Source organism: Lampetra planeri, chromosome 79, assembly GCF_965212315.1.
Source record: "Lampetra planeri chromosome 79, kcLamPlan1.2.h2, whole genome shotgun sequence".
NCBI classification, from domain to species: domain Eukaryota; kingdom Metazoa; phylum Chordata; class Hyperoartia; order Petromyzontiformes; family Petromyzontidae; genus Lampetra; species Lampetra planeri.
Window position 1 is genome coordinate 378,119 of NC_136184.1, and position 12,106 is coordinate 390,224.

General features: G+C 39.4%; 1 long non-coding RNA gene across 5 annotated transcripts; it reads right to left on the reverse strand.

Moving 5' to 3' along the window:
* Positions 1 to 890: 890 nt before the first annotated feature.
* Positions 891 to 10,478, reverse strand: LOC144738254 (uncharacterized). 5 transcript variants are annotated; one of them, XR_013589197.1, is made up of 8 exons: positions 10,309 to 10,478; positions 7,764 to 7,881; positions 6,896 to 6,965; positions 5,208 to 5,323; positions 3,248 to 4,303; positions 2,923 to 3,081; positions 1,842 to 1,937; positions 891 to 1,709 (listed from the first exon to the last, which is right to left on the reverse strand). It is a non-coding gene; the product is annotated as an uncharacterized LOC144738254 (long non-coding RNA). The 5 variants fall into 5 exon arrangements; XR_013589196.1 differs by lacking the exon at positions 6,896 to 6,965; XR_013589195.1 differs by having other exon boundaries at positions 6,896 to 7,881.
* Between the last annotated feature and the right edge of the window lie 1,628 nt (positions 10,479 to 12,106).

A 12,106-nucleotide genomic window follows, 5' to 3' on the forward strand; every position in this document is an offset into this window, starting at 1 on the left:
GGGCTAATGATGTTGCGTATTGTTTGCCTAAGAATGTACACCTTTGATAGGGTAGCCCACGTAAGAGTTTGGTGATGATACAACATGGTCAAGTTGGGTTGTAATGCCTTCCCCCCCTTGATTCAAGCACCTATGTTATGCATTAACCCAGAGGTTAAATGTTATGTACTCCATTCCCCCAGCATTGAATCCCTTGTGCGATCCCATTGTTTCCCACATGGAGTTCCCTATTATAAATTTGAGTTGTAGCCGGGACAGATATTTTTTTATGGGGGGGGGGGGGTGATGTAGGGTACTGTACATGGCAAAAGTTATAGTGGTGTCAGTGGAGATGGGTGGAAACAGGTGCATGGTACCGTACGAGTGAAGGTTCGAGGTAGAAGACGATAGAGTCTGCTGGAATAATCTTGAATTAAAGCTTTCATGACTATAGGGATTCATACTCTTTGGTGGAGACGATAGGACAGAGTGGTTTACCTTCTTTATGACTGATGTTTCCAACCCACTGTAAAAAAGAAAAAGTTAGTTCAACTCAAATTTTCAAGGCAACCGACTGCACAGAATTTTTTAGTTGAAGATATCAACTTAATTTTTTAAGTTTTGAAGAACAACAATTATTAAGTTGCGTCAGCTAAGTTAGTTCAACTCAAATTTTCAAGGTAACCGACTGCACAGAATTTTTGAGTTGAAGATATCAACTTAATTTTTTAAGTTTTGAAGAACAACAATTATTAAGTTGCGCCAGCTAAGTTTTTCAAGTTCGTACAACTAAGTTTTTTTAGTTCAAGTTACTGGAACTTTTAAGTCTGTAAAAGCTTACTATTTTGAGTTTAAATTACCCCCCCCCCACACACACACACACACTAAATCATCCACTGACAGTAAAACTGTTAATTTATGCATGTTTATTTGAACGACTTTGGCACAGCTTTACAATTCCATAATGACATCAGTATGGGCATTGGGCAATGTAAACGAGTTATACCCAAAGCAAATACATCTTTTTTTTTACTTTCCGACTCTTGTTGAGACCTTACAAATAATGCAATATTGTCAAAGATGACCGATAAACAGTTGTATAGTGCCTAAGTATTAATTCAGAAATGTGTAAATCCCCAGCTGAAAAAGCCAAATTGTCTAAACGTTCTGAATTATCTGAACTTTGAAATTAGCCAAAAATGCAAACACGCAGGCTATAACAGTAATTGTGAAACACAGCTTGCTTCTACTGAGAAACAATCAATATTCTCGTGACAGTTATATGACAGCTACAAATAACAGATTTTTTTTTAGTCAAAATAAAAGAACAACATAAAAACTATAAGGTGGTCCATGTGAAGACTTACAAAATATCCAAACATAAATGAACAAACATGATAAAATAAATCTTCCCCATGGAAAATGAATCACTGGTTTAACAGCTTGGTCTTGAAGCTCCGGACACGCTGTGAGCAATTGGTGGACATTTCCATGAAAATGTGCTGGATAGTTTCACAGGTATACTTGATGTCTTTTGGGAACTCCATGTTAAGGGCATAAAGCAAGCCAAAAAGATACGCAAGCGCAGTCGGGGTGTCTGGGATGTCTTTCAGGACAATGGTTTCCTCCAACACAAGGGCAATATTAATGACTGTGTCGTCATCATCATCAAGCACTGTGAGGACCCCCATCTTGATGCCTTTCACCTGTTTGTCATCTGCATCAGTTGCCTGACAAAACAAAAACACCACTGAAATAATGTCCTGTAGAAAACTAGTCAGTAAAGAGTGATGTCTATTTGTGTATGGCCTCTTTGCTATACAACACTACTAAAAGCTGAAGGTCTTCCAAGCTGCACTCACCAGGCATCTAGAGAAAAGCTTCTCAGTATTCTCCCGCAGAAATATGGGAAGACCTTCCACAGCTGCCTGTCTGCGATGACTTGTGATGTCAGATGTCTGTTTTGGAAGAATATAAAAACAAACAAATACTTTTGTTTAGCTCTGTGAAATGTACTCCTGTATGTGCACTTGGTTCCATTTGTATTCCCATCTCTACAATTGTGCATGTAGGCAGATAAAATAATTGCAGGCTCTGTTAGTTTGTTAGTGTTTATTTTTGTCTTTTAAGGATAAGTTCACTATTTTGCACTTTGAGCCCTTGCACTTTTATCTTGGCTGAAATAGAGTGTTTGACGAACACTCAACGAACACCACTAACCAATCGGTGAGTTGCACATCTTTGAAAACGAACGTTTAGGGTTGATTTAAAGACAGGTTTGTGAATGCATGTAGCTAGCCATTCTGAAGCATGGCAGGGCCGATTCTAAATCAGCCAAAAGCTCAAGACTGGACCAATAGTCAAAATTCGGGTGTCAAACACTATTTCATCAACCCACAGAGGAGGCTCAAAGTGCAAAACCGTGAACGTATCCTTTAAATATTACTGTATTAAATAGACAATCAAGATGGAACTCGCTCACCAATGTAGCTGATGCAAAAAAATTATTAAGTTATATTCCATCAAAAGTGCAGAGTGCTAGCTTGGTAGTTCCTTCTTGATTAATGGTTTAAATATTAGTGGACAAACTGAAGAAAAGGGTAACACTTTACAATAAGGTTCATTTATTAAACATTATTTAATGTATTAACTAACATGAACTATACATTTGTTATAGTATTTAATAATCTTTGTTAATGTTAGTTAATATGAATAAAGCTGTTCATTGTTTGTTCATGTTAGTTCACAGTGCATTAACTCATGTTAATAAGATTTTAATAAAGTATTAGTAAATGTCGAAATTAACATTAACAAAGATGAATAAATGCTGTATAAGTGCAGTTCATTATTAGTTAATGTTAACTAATGTAGTTAACTAATGTTAACTAACGAACCAAATTGTAAAGTGTTACCAAGAAAGGGCCTTGTAGTCAATATAACAACCTGTTTGTCAAGCATTTCCAAAAGGGTTTCCATCTCTCGACTAAAGGCGCACTTCCTGGCACGATACAATTTCAGCAGACGAGGGGTCAACATCTCAAGGGCAGCTTTAAATGTTCCCATCAGGTCCTTGGTGGTCACACGAGTGAACTCTTGACAAATCTGAATTAAACAAATGCAATACAAATACAACAAGCTGATAGTGTGATTTCATTGTTATAATTAAGACTGCAAACTCAAAGCCATAATACAAATTAACCTACATACACTATCATGGAAAAAACATAACACAAATGCACCAAGTTCAAGAAAAAAAAAGATTCCTTACCTGTTCTTCAAGAAATAGACCGGGCCACCTCTCCAGAACCTCTGAGACCATGGGCTCCATCTCTACAATCTCCATTCTCCTAAGGGAGAATGTGATGTCCATCTTCTGTTTGATGAACTCCATGTCCTTGTTTTTCTTCTTCATGGCTTCAACCAGGGAAGACCTCAGGTCTTCCAAGTCATCCTGGGTGTAGCTTTCAGGATGATCTGGTACATGGTTGACCTCACCTCGTTTTGGTTTTTTCAAGGAAAACCTTCCCTCCGGACCACCATCCCCATCATCATCATCTCTTCTTTGCCTGTTGACACCATGATCATCCGCCTCCTCCCTTCTTGATCTCCTGTTGACACCAACCTCATTACATCCAGCTTGACGTAGTTTTGATCTGTAGTTCCCCATCTTGTACTTTATGCTGGTTGTCCATCCCGCATATCCAGTACCACCACCAGGCTCTTTGAGGCAGGGATGTTTGTTGACAAGTTCAGCAGCAACAGAATCAAACTCATGTTTTTCAGGGTAGGCTTTCACAGAAAATATTTCTTGTGCCAACTTGTCCAGAATCTCTTTTTTCACATCTCTGGTTACATGTAAACCCTTCCCTAATAATTCAAACGTGTCATTCCCCTTGCGGAGTATCAGTTCCACATCATATGAGAATTCTGGTACTGGGAACGGAGTGGGCCACTGTGAAACATTCCTCCTATATGTCCGCACAACTGAAGATAAGCTGTGGATTGAGCCTGGAGATCCAATGATGGCTGTGTCAAGGGAAGAGATGGAGGATGACCGAGTTGGTGTTGGAGGTGGTGGTGATGGCATGTCCTCATTGCTCCACAGAATATGCAAGACAGCCTTTTCTGAAGGTAACTCTGCTATGTCAATCAGGTTGCAAACTGCCTGGCCAAAGTCTGAGTCTTCATACTGTATACAGAATTCACCCACAAGTTCAAGTTTTTGACGCAGTTCATTGTACAGTTCCTCTAAAGTTTCAGGAGCTTTGGTCAGCCGAATCTTACGGACGAGTTTGGGATTTATGTGGACCAGAAGCAACAAAGCCTGTGAGGACAAAAGAAGAACAGATATTTGCATGACACTTTAAACTGAAGCCATATACAGTCATGGCCAAAAGTATTGGCACACCTCAAGAATTGTTGGTTTTTAAGCAAAATTCGCAAACTTTTGAAGGTTTTTTGATAAAATAACCAAACCAGGATATTTTCAATAGCTCAACACAACTGAAACAACAATTGGTTTCCCCAAATGTAACAGAATATATCACCAAAATACTGTGGAAAGTGAATACTGCATGGTCGAAAGTATTGGCACCCTTCACAACAAGTGTCTTTTGCCGTGATAAAAGCACACTTTTCAGTGTTAAAATCCAGTGCTAAGGTTATGGGTAGTCAGACGTCAGCTGTGGTAGCACTCCTGAGAAATATCAGCCCATTTCTAACGGACAAAAATCTCCAGTTTACTTACTATACATCTGTTGGTTTATATGGACAGTATAAGGTTTTCTTCAAGTAGAATCGACTTTATTATCCTTTAGAAATGGGCTTATACTTCTCAGGAATGCTACCACAGCTGATGTCTGACTATCCATAACCTTAGCTGTGGATTTTAACAATGAAAAGTGTGCTTGTATCACAGCAAAAGACGGTTATTTTGAGTGCCAATACTTTTGACCATGCAGTATTCACTTCCCGCAGTATTTTGGTGATATTTTGTGTTGAATTTGAGGAAACCAATTTTTGTTGTTTCAGTTCTGTTGAGCTATTGAAAATATCCTGGTTTGGTTATTACATTAAAAACACCTTCAAAAGTTTGTGAGTTTTGCTCGAAAACCAACACATCCGGAGGGGTACCAATACTTTTGGCCATGACTGTACCTTGAAGACTTAAAATCAAGTCATTAACACATGACAAAATTATGAAAACATACAAACAGAAAGGTGCTTACCATTTCAATTTACTGCAGTAGCCAAGCCCTTGGGGTCACCATCAAAGTTCTACCAACTTGGTATGCAGCCAATGGGTGGTAATCGTTCAAAGTCTCTGGATCCAGGATCTCTACATCTGAGTGACAGTTATCAATAAGTTGGTAAGACCGATAATGTTCCATGTACCAAGATGATAATCTTGCGGTGACAAAATACACTTTACACCACTTGTCCACCAATATGTGTAGTATTCTAAAGAATTCTGGCAGTCCACTGCATTCACCCGCAGACACTATCATGTCCCTCACATACTGGGTCCCATACAAATGTACTTCTTTAGCAAGAGACACATCATCTTCATTTGGGTACTTCTTTTCTAGTCCTGTCCTGAGCTTTTCATCTAAAGATGATATTTTCACTCTATCTACACTACCAACATGCAATTTTGGCTTGAACAATTGCTGTGTGTAAAGAAGATATGCCATGAGGTGTTGATGCTTAGTGGAAAGGGTGAGTAGTACATTCTTAAAACAGTGAGCATCATTGATTGCCTGTTTGAAAAAACTATGCTTAGACTCAAATCTAAACGTCCACAGATCCACTAATGGCCCAAAGCACCGTGTGAGATGCACATAGTGATCAATGAAGTGATGCTTTGGTTTCAACTTAAATTCAGGAAAGGTGTCAGTGAGTAACTGGCGATGGTCAGACAATTTATTCCCCAAGTAACATAATGTTCCCTCTGATAACGTAGTAGACACCGTAATCTCCACAATCTCTTTAAGGTCCATTAAAATTTCCCATGACTGCTCTTGTTCAGGTATATAGTTCCCGATCAAGAGAGGTAGCAAACGTAAAAGTGCCCAGTTTTCATGTCCGTTACCGTTTACCTTTCCAGATACAAGGCTTGTCTTTGTAATTGCATGTGGCTTGTTGACCAAATCAGAGAATTTGTATGGAAACTGTTTTATGCGGTTATTCAGTCCATCGAATGTAATGAAACCTTTTCTAATCAATTCTTTTAAACACAAACTTAATTCCGCTGCGACAACACCTTCAAATAGATCATGCAAAAGATCAGGGGGAAATCCAGTAACTGGGTGGAAGAAAGACAACTTACTTAAAGCACAGGATGATTTAACACCATTCACACATGGCTTAGGCTTATCACTCAACTTGAGTTGTTCCACAAAAGAATCGTGTTGCGTAGCAGTTCTCAGTGGAAAGTTCCTTGGCTCACAATTTCCAATTTGGTCTCGACTGATGCAACAAAATCTGCAGAATTTTTCGACATTTAAAGCTTCCTGAAAACCTGCTAAGCTATGTGCACCAAGGTTATCAGCACAGACACAGAACACTGTTCCCTTTACAAATGTATCTAGAGTCTCAATATACACTCCTATCTTTTCAAGATATCCAAGATCCTTAATCAAAGGATAAAGAAAGGCATCATACCCAAATTGTCTGACATCGACAGTTTTTCCAAGACAAGCCAGTTGAATTAGGGGGAGAGTAGAGCGAAACTTGCTTGGTAAATTCAACAAAATCCAATTGACAGCAGTAATTTTATGGATTTTTTTTGAGGACCCCAAAGGATTACATAGTTCCAGGTCATCTATGTAAAGTCCTATAGAGATACTTGCATCTTGCACACCCAGAAGACCATTGTCTTTGTAGTACTGTCCGTCTCGAAAAGAGCAAAATTTACCTGGGTTGTCCCCTTGACTAAACACCAACTTCTCCACAAAATCTGGCTGTCTCAACAAAGTCCCAAGAACCTGGAGGATTGAAACATAAACAAATGTTTGTTTATGGGTTATTTTATATGTATACTCAGTAGGCTGAATTACAGGGAACTTATCTTTAAAAAAAAGATTTCTCCTGTGATCAGTGGCCAATGCACCCTTTCCTTGAGTGCTTACAATTAATGGATTTGTTTCCAAGACAGCATCATTAATCTTATGGAGAACGCTATCATCTAATTCAATGCCGTGTTCTGCAAGCACTGCTTTGATACCTGGTTGCGAGTGGGATTTTGAAAGATGTAAAATATCATTAAACCCCTCAACTATTTTCTGTACAGCGTGTCTACTAACATGTAATTCAGTTTGCATACGTAGAAAAAATCCAGCAGCCCTGTGTTCAAGAGTCTCAGCATCTACATACTCCTCCTTTTCTTGGACATCTGAATTTCCAGAACTACCTGGAAGTGTATCTTCCTCACTACAGATACCTAATGGTTGGTCAGAGGAATCTGTCTCAATGGACACAGGTTCATTTTCTAAGTCTGCTCTTAAACAGGTTCTGATATCACCATGCTTGTGTTTCCTACTTTTGTGTGAACTAAAAGTCTTTAGATTGTTTGTTTTAAAACTACATCTCAAGAAGGGGCAACACACAGTCTCATGTTTTTTTAAATGGCGTCCAAGGTGTTTGAAGAAAGACTGTTGCGTGCAGATTTCCCGGAATTCACATAGATTACAAAAAAAGGTGAATTTATCATGTATTTTGGCTGTCCTAAAATGTGATCTGGTCAAATGTGACTTTAAGGCGCCAGGTGTTTTAAAAGTACATACACAGTCACCGTAAACACACGGCCAGTAAGCTCCTCTACCGTGCCTGAGCCGATGGTGCCTAAGCAGACGTTCTTGACTGGCACTGGCAAAGCTGCAGAAGCGACACTTCATAGAAAACCTAGCACAAAAATAAGAGGAGAAAATTAACACAGTGACATACTTCGCAACCGTTCACATTAATGCTGTTGAGCTTCAGGGCTAAAACACACAAAGGTAGGGCTGGGTATTGTTCAAAATCTTTCGATCCGGCGCCAATTTCGATACCTCAGTTTCGATACCGGTTTCTAGCGATACTTTTTTCGATACCAATTTTATGAAATCCATTTTAAAAAGATTACATAACTAGGGATGGGAACCGAGAACCAATTCTTCTTCAGAACCGGTGCCCAGTGAATCAATTCCTTGGAACCGTTAGCATGCCTGCTTAACAATTCCGCGTATCGGTTCCGCTCGTTGCAAATGTGTCATGATGTCACACACGCGCTGCATTGTTTTGATTAAGAACGTGGCAAACATGGCAGAGGCAGAAGTTCGACGCAGAAGTATAATGAGGCCTTTAACGGGACGCCATGTTGCTTTCCGACAAGCCATCGCGTGCTATCTCACACACATTCATACACTCACTCACTCTCATGCGCACACACACACACTTGCGCGCGCACACACACTCTCTCGCGCTCACTCACTCACACACGCGCACACATACACACTCACTCACTAGTGCTCACGCACACACTCTCGCTCACTCACTAGCGCACACACACTCTCTCGCGCTCACTCACTCACACACAAACGCACACATGCTCACTCACACACACACTCACTTTGAGAAGTAGCTCACCTATACTTTTAGATTTGTTCTGAGGTTGCTACACATAATTTGTGTATACAGTATGTGCTCTGTCTTCTGATCAGATATTAAAGCGAGTTAATACAAACAAACACATTTGTACTTATTCCCTCACCCAATGAGAATCGATAAGGAATCGGATCGATAAGCAATCGTTAAATCCTTATCAATTCCCATCCCTATACATAACACATTACCTCAGAAAAACTTTGGTTTTATTTTTTTAGTTTGACTCATGCTCCTTAGCCAGTGCACAAAGGAACACATTTTTTTTATAAAGAGCTCATGCTCACCAAAACTGATTTTTAAAAAATAAAAAAATACAGTAAAACTTAATATTGTGAAATAGTATTACAATTTAAAATATTATTTTAATATATTTCAAAATGTAATTTACTCCTGTGATATCAAAGCTGAATTTTCAAAATCATTACTTCAGTGTCAAATGACCCTTCAGAAATATGAAAACAGTTTGCTGCTTAATATTTTGGAAACTATGATAATTTTTTTCATGATTATTTGATGAATAAAAAATTCAAAAAAGATTTATTTAAAAACGAAATATTTTGTAACATTACACGTTGTAATGTCACCCTTTGATAACTTTAATGCATCCTTACAGAAAACAAATTCTGACAAACCAACACATTTTTGAACGACAGTGTGTAACGTTACATTCAGTAGGTTATTTATTGAAATATAAACACTGGAGTGATCAACAAGGTATCTCTTCATTTACCAGTCGAAGACGGAGCAACTTTCTGCTCTTATGTTTACTCCGTGCACTGTCAAGGTCTTCATCATATTTGTCGTGGTACCGGTCTTTGCAGCAATTATTTTAATGCGAATACTGAATCGCGCGCTGTTGGCATCGAGCCTGGAGAAATGTACCCACACTTTTGATCGACTTTTCCACATCTTTAAGGTATTATGTGTGTGTGCTCGCGTCTCATATGAATATGTGCGCGGAGAGTTTGTGTGTGTGTGCTTGCGTCGTCTCATATAAGTATGCGTGTGAAAAGTTGTGGGTGCGCGCGCGCGTCTCATAATATGAGTGTGCGTGAGCGACTTTATGTGTGTCGTTGTGCATTTCATATGTATTTGTTTGAGCACTGACGTTGACGAGTTAACTCCTTAGGTAACGTTATCGAATTCTGGAACTGGAACCGAACCACATGTCATTTTTAGATAAAGTTACTCGATAGTATCGAGGCAATTCGGTCGGTAACGTTACCTAAAAAGTATCGAACTCGGCAACTTACCCAGCCCTACACAAAGGTCGCATGCTAGAAGCTATATAAATCTAGTTAACCGTATCAAACCGAAGTTTTGTATCAAAGTTTTAGCACGTTAGTTCTACCTTGATCACGAGCAGCAATGTGAACTGTTACCGCCGGTGCTTCGGTTTCAGGTCAATGAGCAAAGCAGACGTGCATAAAACAATGCCATATCATTCATCGAGAATAACAAACATAACGGCAACACAAATCTTTCAATTAATATGTGGACAAGAATTATATTGAGCTTAGCTGTTCAAAATAAGCTACGTTAGCTGCTAACCAATTAACGTTAGCAAGTGTGGGATTTTGTATTGCCATTAACGCCTCGCCTGGTTATGATTTATCGATTTTGTTTCGCGCAATGAAATGTAATACAAATACCAAATGCATATACATATTCATATGATTAGCTTACCTGTTAGAATGAATGTTGTTTATCTTCGGCCAAGAAGTCAGAGAAATTTACCGCTGGCATCGTGACAAAATGGCGGACGCAAACTTTCAAACTGTCGAAGAGAGCTCCTGGCAAAATCCTTGGAAACCCCGTGGCAGCCGGTTGCCATGACAAATTTCAAATGAGCATGCGCAGATTAGTTGACCTCACTTTAACTGGGTGTCAACTACAACTTAAAAATAAAATCAACTCAATTTATAAAGTAAGATGAACTTTTACTCAGAAACGTCTGAAAGTGAGTTCAAGTGGCTTACAACAGATAGTTCAAGTTCCAACTAGCAATTTTATTGTCAGTGAATGCAAAAATCTTAGTAAGGTGAACAATTTTGAGTTGTCATTTTTACAGTGTACCTGCCTATGTCAGCTGTTATTTCCGACTCTTTGTGTCTCTTTTTATGCCTCTCTCTTAGATCTCTCATGCTTACATGTCCTTTGCATTGCACCTTAATGCATTTGGATTGCACTCTAATGCTCACATGTCCTTTGGATTGCACTCTCATGCTCACATGTCCTTTGAATTGCACTATCATGCTTTGGGATTGCACCACTCTTCGATCTTACATTAGCATGCTAATCTCTCACATTAACATAGCCACTTCCATGCCCTCGTCGAAGAGGCCGCTCTCCGTTCTTACATTTACATGCTAATTTCTCACATTAACATCACTAGCCCCGCCCACTTTTTTATGATCCTTGAGCTACACCCATATCAAACCTTTTAAAACAGTCTGCCTCAGCAGCAGATCATGCTTTCACACCTGATGATGGAAGCTTGTGTTGTGCCTGAAACGTCAAAGTCTTAACTGACTGTGATGTTTCTATCCTACCTGCCTGTGTTAGCTGTTATGTCCGACTCTCTGTTTGTGTCTCGCTCTATGCCTCTCTCTTAGATCTCTCATGCTCACATGTCCTTTGCATTGTACTCTCATGCCTTTGGATTGCACTCTCATGCTCACATCTCCTTTGGATTGCACTCTCATGCCTTTGGATTGCACCACTCTTCGATCTTACATTAACATGCTAATCTCTCACGTTAACATAGCCACTTCCGTGGCCTCGTTGAGGAGGCCGCTCTCCGTTCTTACATTGACATGCTAATATGTCACATCAACATCACTAGCCCCACCCACTTCTTTATGACCCTTGGGCTACACCCATTTCAAACCTTTTTAAACAGTCTGCCTCAGCAGCAGATTATGCTTTCCCATGTGATGACAGACGCTTGTGTGTCACCCGAAACGTCGTGATTTATTTTATATCTACGTGACTTTACCGAAAGAACCAAAGAGTATGGAAGATACCAAATCAGCTTCATCCCAATTGTGGTGTTTGGGAGAAAGTTCATCTATGAGTATTATGGTAGGTTTTTACCCTTTTAACTGGTACAAAACTGACACCTTTATTCAAGGCATCATGTTTGCAATGACCACAACACAAGTAGTCAATAAAGCAAACAAAAAGAAGCAACTCTGATAAGGATAATAATATGCACTGTCCTTGAAGTTGATTGGCCCACACCCGAGACGGCTTTCTTTAGAGCCTAGTCCGCATTGGTGTAGGGCCAGATGACACCAGAAGGCGTACAACTCAAAAACAGTGCAATATCAGAGTATTGAGAGTTCGGGGTAAACATTTACACTATGAGATCTCTTTTACCAGTGGCAAAATATAATGGTAGGTTTTTACCCTTTTAACTGGTACAAAACTGACACCTTTATTCAAGGCATCATGTTTGCAATGACCACAACACAAGTAGTCA